Source organism: Paroedura picta, chromosome 9 (genome assembly GCF_049243985.1).
Source record: "Paroedura picta isolate Pp20150507F chromosome 9, Ppicta_v3.0, whole genome shotgun sequence".
In the NCBI taxonomy this organism is placed as follows: Eukaryota; Metazoa; Chordata; class Lepidosauria; order Squamata; family Gekkonidae; genus Paroedura; species Paroedura picta.
The window spans coordinates 75813775-75821331 of NC_135377.1; the positions used below are offsets into that span (position 1 = coordinate 75813775).

General features: G+C 43.7%; 1 non-coding gene across 1 annotated transcript; it reads left to right on the forward strand.

The window, feature by feature from the left end:
- Nucleotides 1-2852: 2852 nt before the first annotated feature.
- On the forward strand, nucleotides 2853-3034 carry LOC143845287 (U2 spliceosomal RNA). The gene has a single exon (XR_013234342.1). It is a non-coding gene; the product is annotated as a U2 spliceosomal RNA (small nuclear RNA).
- Nucleotides 3035-7557: the final 4523 nt, after the last annotated feature.

Below are 7557 nucleotides of genomic sequence, written 5' to 3' on the forward strand. Positions count from 1 at the left end.
ACCTCGCCAGCCACAGCCCCAGCCTCAACCATAGACCTGGCGGAAGAGCTCCATCTTGCAGCCACCCACATTCTCCCCCAGAACCATTCGTCGGATGTTTGGAAGCAGTGAATGGTTTGAACAGAGTCTCCTGAAACTCAACACCTCCAAGATGGAGGTCCTGTGGTTTGTAACCCCTCCCAGTTTAGTATCATCTGCAAATTTGATAAGCATGTCCTCTAATCCCTCATCCAAATCCTTTATAAATAAATTGAACAACACAGGCCCCAGGACAGATCCTTGGGGTACTCCACTTGTCACTCTTTTCCAAGAAGATGCTGAACCATTAAGAAGTACCTTCTGGGTACGATTTGTCAACCAGTTATTGATCCACCTGACAGAATTAGGATCCATACCACATTTTATCAACTTGTGAACAAGAATATCATGTGGAACCTTATCAAAAGCTTTACTGAAATCCAGATAAACTATGTCCATGGCATTCCCTTGATCCCGCAAGGTAGTCACATTCTCTAAAAAAGAGATAAGAAGAAGAGTTGGTTCTTATATGCAGCTTTTCTCTACCCGAAGGAGTCTCAAAGCGGCTTACAGTCGCCTTCCCATTCCTCTCCCCACAACAGACACCCTGTGGGGTGGGTGAGGCTGAGAGAGCGCTGATATCATTGCTCGGTCAGAACAGTTTTATCAGTGCCATGGCGAGCCCAAGGTCACCCTGCTGGTTGCATGTGGGGGAGTGCAGAATCGAACCCAACATGCCAGATTAGAAGTCCGCACTCCTAACCACTACACCAAACTGGCTCTCTGACATGGTTGGCCCAACATGACTTGTTCTTGAGAAACCCATGCTGAGTCTTAGAAATCTCAGCTCCCAGCTGCTCAAGGACTGAGTGTTTGATTATTTGTTCCAAAATTTTGCCAGCTAGATGTCAAGGTGACAGGTCGATAATTACCCGGATCCTCTGTTTTCCCCTTCTTGAAGATGTGGACAACATTTGCCTGCCTTTGATTGTCTTGCAAAACCTGACTTGTTTTACAAGAGTTGTCAAAAATAATGGACAGAGGTTCAGAGATGTCATCTGCAAGTTCTTTTAGTACCATTGGATGCAGTTCATCTGGCCCAGAAAACTTTCTTTCATTTAAAGAAACTAGGTGTTTGTGGACTATTCCAACAGTGATCCTAGGCCACTATTCCCGTCCCCCGTGTTGTGTCACATTTTTGTCACATAGATCACTATTTCCCTCACAAGAGAAGAACGAGGAGAAACAGGAGTTAATCAGTTCAGCCTAGTCTTCATAATCTGTTATAATTTCACTTTCTTGTCCTCGCAGTGGTCCTATGGTGTCCCTATTCTTTTTCTTGCTTGAAATATAACTAAAGAATCCTTTTTTGTTATGTTTAGCATTTCTTGCTAGCGTAATGTTTAGCATTCCTTGCTAGCCTTCTTCTTCTTCTAACATTCTTTAGAAAAGAGATACAGTTTAGTCTGACATAATTTATTCCTGAGAAAGCCGTGCTGACTCTTATTAATTACATCCATCCACTCTTCCTAAGCAAAAGATCTTGATAGCAACAATAAGCAATAGTCAGTACAGAACAGATATAGGGTTCTCTCCATAAGGGAGGGGCACAAAGGCATTTTGGCAGGAGAGCGAGGGGGCACCTAAGGTGCCAGGGTTCACAGGATTGCCAGATGGCCGGAATCTAATCTATACAATTACAGCTTTGTTGAGACTAGGCTGTCTAAGCAAGGTCACGAAAGGGAGATTGATAAAGCAACGGAAGAAAACTCCCGCTGGGAAAGAAGGGGAGTCTTGGAGCCTGAGGACAGATTTACAGGTTTACAACCCTCGACTTTGCCAGCCTTCAAGAAACGAAACTGAACGGGCATGAATCGAAGTTCATGACAACCATGCTGTGTCACGCTCCTGAACAGGACACATCGCATTCTGGTCCTGACATTCCTATTCTGGAGTATGTGAATTCCTATTCTGGAGCCCACTATGAGGTCAAGCAAATCTTAGACTTCAGGATGCACTGACATCGGAAGGAATTTCCCATGGGGGAAAAGGAGTGGGTAGATGCTGCTAATGTTCTAGCACCCAGGCTTGTCCTCTCAGCCTACCCCCTAAAACCTTCCCCGTTACCTACTGGGGACAGGATGTCATAATCCAGTTGTTTTTGCCATTATTTACTGATGTTTAGGATATCAGAATCCTGTTGTTTCAACCATTATTTAGTGATTTTCATGTAGCTAGGAATGTAGAGTATCACCCATGTAGGAGCTTGTCTCCTTTGCTTTGGCTTATGGCCCTTGATGATATTTCCTGCATTTCCACCCCTCCCTTCTTTCTCATCCTAGGAAACCCATCTGCTCCTTCCCCCCACCCCTCTTCGAGCCAAATTCTCTTTCTGAGTGTTAAGGCTGTTTGATGTTCTCCGGCTTTTGCTGGATTCCTATGAGAGGGGGAACAGGGTGTGAGATATATGTGAAGACCTGATCCTTGGCCTCAGTTTCAGCAATGTCTTGATGAGAGTGCTTTCTTGCTTAATAAATGAAATCTTTTGCTACATGTCAAGAAATTGTTTTTCTGGGCAATTGAAGATCCTCACAGTATTTCACTCTTGAGAAACGCCCAAACTTCATGGCCTTCCATCTCCTTAAATTTTTCTGAATGTGGGATTGTACCCAAAACAATTTTACGTTTGTTAAAATTTGATCTCCTGACATCCAACTTGTATGTGTGACTTGTATGTGTGACTGTATGCAGATTTTCTCTTCGCCAAGATCATAAAGTCCAAAATCACATGGTCTCTACTACCAATAGCCCCTGCAACATTTACATTGTCAGCCAGTTTTTCTCGGCCTTTTGGCTAAGATCAAGTGTAGTATCTGTTCTTATCAGTTCCTTGTGGTGAGAATCAAGTCTGGTTGCCCCTGCTTGCCCCTTCCACTTTCTGGAAAATGAAGTTGTGAGCAAGACAAGTCAAGGATTAATTGGACTTTTCATTTTCAGCAGAAATGGTCTTCCAATAGATGGAGCTCTTCCACCAGGTCTATGGTCAGGGCAAGTGCTAGAGCCAAGATTCATGTCCCCTCTCTGGCCAGAGCATTTACACCTGGCTTTGAACATCAAACCCCCAGGCTCCCTGTGAAAGTTATTGCACTAAGCAGGGTTTTTTAAGCATCTGGAAGTATGGAATCTTAATGTGTGTTTTAATGGGTTTTTAATGTGTTTTGTTGTATTTTGATATATTGGATTTTATGTAACTCGCCGCGAGTTTTGGGAACAGTGGGCTAAAAATTGAAATAATAAAAATAAAAATATCTGGGTAATTGAAATCTCTCATGACCACTAGGTCCCGTCTCTCTGAGAACTTTGTAATCTGGTCTAGCAGTATCTCATTCAAGTCCTCTGCTTGGCCTGATTGTCTATAGTAGACAATAATACTATTGTTTCCTACTCCTTTCATTTAACCCAAAGACTCACAATTGAACGCTCATGCTCAGACACATATATTTCTTCACAAGTATATGATTATTCTTAACATATAGTGATATATAGTGATATCCTCATCCTTTATTTCTCTGTCTCCTTTAAATAAGTTTTACCCCTCAATTATTCCAGTTTTGAAAGTTATCCCACCAGGTTTCTGTAATGCTATATGCGGCTTGGGTCCAGCCTACCTACAGGACCACTTGCCTCCTTATGCTCCCCTCAGGGCACTTTGTGGGTATGAACCTGCTAATGGTCCCGGGACCCTGGGAGGCAGGCCTTTTCAGTCCTGACCCCTACCTGGTGGAACAAGCTCCCTGAAGAGCTGTGAGCCCAAACACACCTCTTGATGTTCCAGCGGGCCTGCAAAGAGCTCTTCCACAAGGTTGAGGTTGGGCTAAACTCTTGGGGTTTAAGAATGGGCTGCCCTACCCTCTAGGCTTAAGTTTAAGGATTAATCCGCTGAGCTATCTTTCTTATCTACCATCCTTGGTCACATATAGAAATGTTGGAGGGAAAATCCTATACATTTTACCATCATATTATCATTATTATTGTTAAAAACATTTAGTCTTTAAGTGGAATTTTTTAGTAAGGATGTTTTATTGTTGAGATATTGTTTTATGATAGGTTTATGAACCACCCCAAGCCTGCAAATGCTGAGTGGTGGTACAGAAATATAATAAACAAACAAACAAAATGACACAGCCAGTTATTTTTCTGCATTGTTTTTCTTTCCCTTCCTAAGCCTCGGCCTTAAACAGGAAGAAGCGATGAAAACACAACCTGCCCTCTCAAGTTTCCACTTTTCCCCCAAGGCCACGTAGTCTCATTTCTTATGCTCCACACTGCAGCAGTGGGCAGTATCATTTGTTCCCACCTGAATGAGCAGGAAGGGACATCTGTCCTTGCACTTTACAAGAGTTCCCACCCTTTCCGTGACATCCCTGATTCTCACACCAGGTAGGCAGCATACCTCTCAAGACAACAAGTCCGGTGGACATACTTTCACTTCTCCTCCTCTCAATAGGGAATCCCCAATTACCACTATATGTCTCCTAGTTCCAATACATTGGGGAGCAGAAGAGCTAGTCCTCTCATCCGGAGGGGCCTGTAAGCTTCGAGGTTGTTGGGGGAATAGCCCTTCTTCCTGTAGTCCAGAGTCACTATCTACAGGCAGATCCTGGAAACGATTTCTGAGAATCAGAGGGGCAAAACCAAAGAAGAACATGATGGAGAGTGGGTTCATTGGGAATAGAATCACAGAATCATGGAATTGGAAGGGACTTACAGCGGTCCCCAACCTTTCTGTGGTCAGGGACCGCCTCCGGGGTGAGAGGAGAGCCGACGGGCCGTGCGCCATGCGGCAGCTGCGCGCAAACATGCAAAAGCAGTTCCTGTACATGCGCATTTTCACCACCAGGGGGCGCATGCGCGGCAACTGCACATGTGAGTTTGCATCGCTGGCATGCTTCCCACTTCTGGGATATTCCCATATCTTGCAAATCCATGCCCATGTATCTCCAAATTTTGGAGACACACCAGTTAAGAAGAGCATTTCTAGTAGCTCGCTTAAACATCTTTCCCTCAAATGTCACCCAACGTAGATTTTTGAAGATTCCTCCTCAGGAGAGAGACTGTTTACATGGATGTAGTGTCCCTGACACGTTGCACCATATACTTCTGGTGTGTCCTAGGTTTGAAGTATTTCATCGCCCGTTAGCTAATTATTTGAAAAATTGAAATTCAGCTGTGTTAACGAGAAACACTGGATTAAAATGATACTAAATGTGAGGGACACAGCAACTATTATAAAAGTAGCAAAGTTTTTACTGGCAATTTTAAAAGAAAATCTTTTACGATAGATTTTACATCTGAAACTGTTTGAAATTTTCATTTTATTCTTTGCAATTTTATGCCAATAAATCTGCCGGTGGCTTCATGGGAAGGAGGCTTGGGGACCAATGAAAGGTGATTGGTTCAGGTTATTATTATTATCATTATCATCATCATCGTCATCATCGATTTATTCCTCGCCACTCCCTGACCAGCTCGTGCTGGGTTACAGCATAAAATCCCCATTAAAACATCCATTAAAAACATAAAAACCCACATGACGGGAAACCCACTCCCAACTCCCAGTACTAGCGGGATGGAGAAGGAGGTCTGATGATTGCCAGGGGGGCCTCGGTCTAGGCGTGCTTCCCTGGGGCTGGGAATGACCTCAACCAAATGCCCGGTGGAGAAGCTCCCTTTTTCAGGCCCTGCAGAATGGTTCTAGCTCCACAAGGGCCATGATCTCCTCTGGGAGCTCTTTCCACTAGGTGAGGGCAAGGATGGAGAAAGCTCTGGCCCTGGTTGAGGTCAAGCGGGCTTCCTTGGGGCCAGAGATCACCAGGCAATTGGAGGTAGTGGAGGTGCTCTCTCTCATGCACTTTGGCACAATTTGGCTGGAAATTCTGTCATAACATGAGTTCTAGCATTTTAAAACAACAGCCTAACAAGGGAATAATATGTCCCAACAGAGCTGTTTAGAACCAAATTATTGTCGGTGGCTGTCCACTGGAGTAAATGCATTTGGGACAACTGCCAGAATTTTCAATCAGAAGATCCTATAATTCATAATGAAACAGATATATTTTTGTCTTGTATAAATAACACATTAATCAGCATGCTATATAAATGGTTTTCAAACATCTTCCACTGCTATCAAAGAAATGTTTATGATTCTTTATTGATGTGTGTATGATTTCTTTTTCTGAACAGTGCTGTTCCAGAATCACCGTCTCCTATAAGAGGAACACTCAACAATGGCCACAGGATTGGAAAAGGTCAGTTTACATTCCAATCCCAAAGAAGGGCAATGCCAAAGAATGTTCAAACTACCGCACCATTGCACTAATTTCTCATGCTAGCAAAGTTATGCTCAAAATTCTACAAGCTAGGCTCCAGCAATATGTGGACCGAGAACTTCCAGAAGTACAGGCAGGATTTTGAAGAGGCAGAGGAACTAGAGATCAAATTGCCAACATACGCTGGATCATGGAGAAAGCTAGAGAGTACCAGAAGAACGTCTACTTCTGCTTCATTGACTATGCTAAAGCCTTTGATTGTGTGGAGCACAACAAATTGTGGCAAGTTCTTAAAGAGATGGGAATACCAGAGCATCTTATTTGTCTCTTGAGAAATTTATATGCAGGTCAAGAAGCAACAGTGAGAACTGAACATGGAATCACTGACTGGTTCAAAATTGAGAAAGGAGTTCGGCAAGGCTGTATACTGTCGCCTTGCCTATTTAACTTGTATGCAGAGCACATCATGAGAAATGCGGGATTAGAGGAGTCACAAATTGGGATCAAGATTGCAGGGAGAAATATCAACAACCTCAGATATGCAGATGATACCACTCTAATGGCAGAAAGTGAAGAGGAACTAAAGAGCCTGTTGATGCGGGTGAAGAAGGAGAGTGCAAAAGTTGGCTTGAAACTCAACATCAAAAAAACAAAGATCATGGCATCCGGCCCTCTCAATTCCTGGGAAATAGATGGGGAAGAAATGGAGATAGTGACAGATTTTATTTTCCTGGGCTCCAAGATCACGGCAGATGGGGACTGCAGCAAAGAAATTAAAAGACGCTTGCTCCTGGGGAGGAAAGCTATGGCAAATCTAGACAGCATCCTAAAAACGTAAAGTCAAGGAGGCAATAGGCCCACTGTTGGGTGCGGATGGACAAACTCTAACAAAAGATGCAGAGAAAGCAGAAAGGCTTAGTGCCTATTTTACATGTGTTTTTTCCCACAGGTCAAAGTGTTCAGGCACATCTAGAGATGGCCGTAGCCAAACGATAGTGTCTGGGTGGCAGGTTAACATGGATAGAGAGGTTGTCGAGAGGCATTTAGCTGCACTGGATGAGTTCAAATCCCCTGGTCCGGATGAAATGCACCCGAGAGTACTCAAAGAACTTTCCAGAGAACTTGCACAGCCCTTGTCCATCATCTTCGGAACCTCTTTAAGGACTGGAGATGTCCCGGAGGACTGGAAAAGAGCAAACGTTATTCCAAT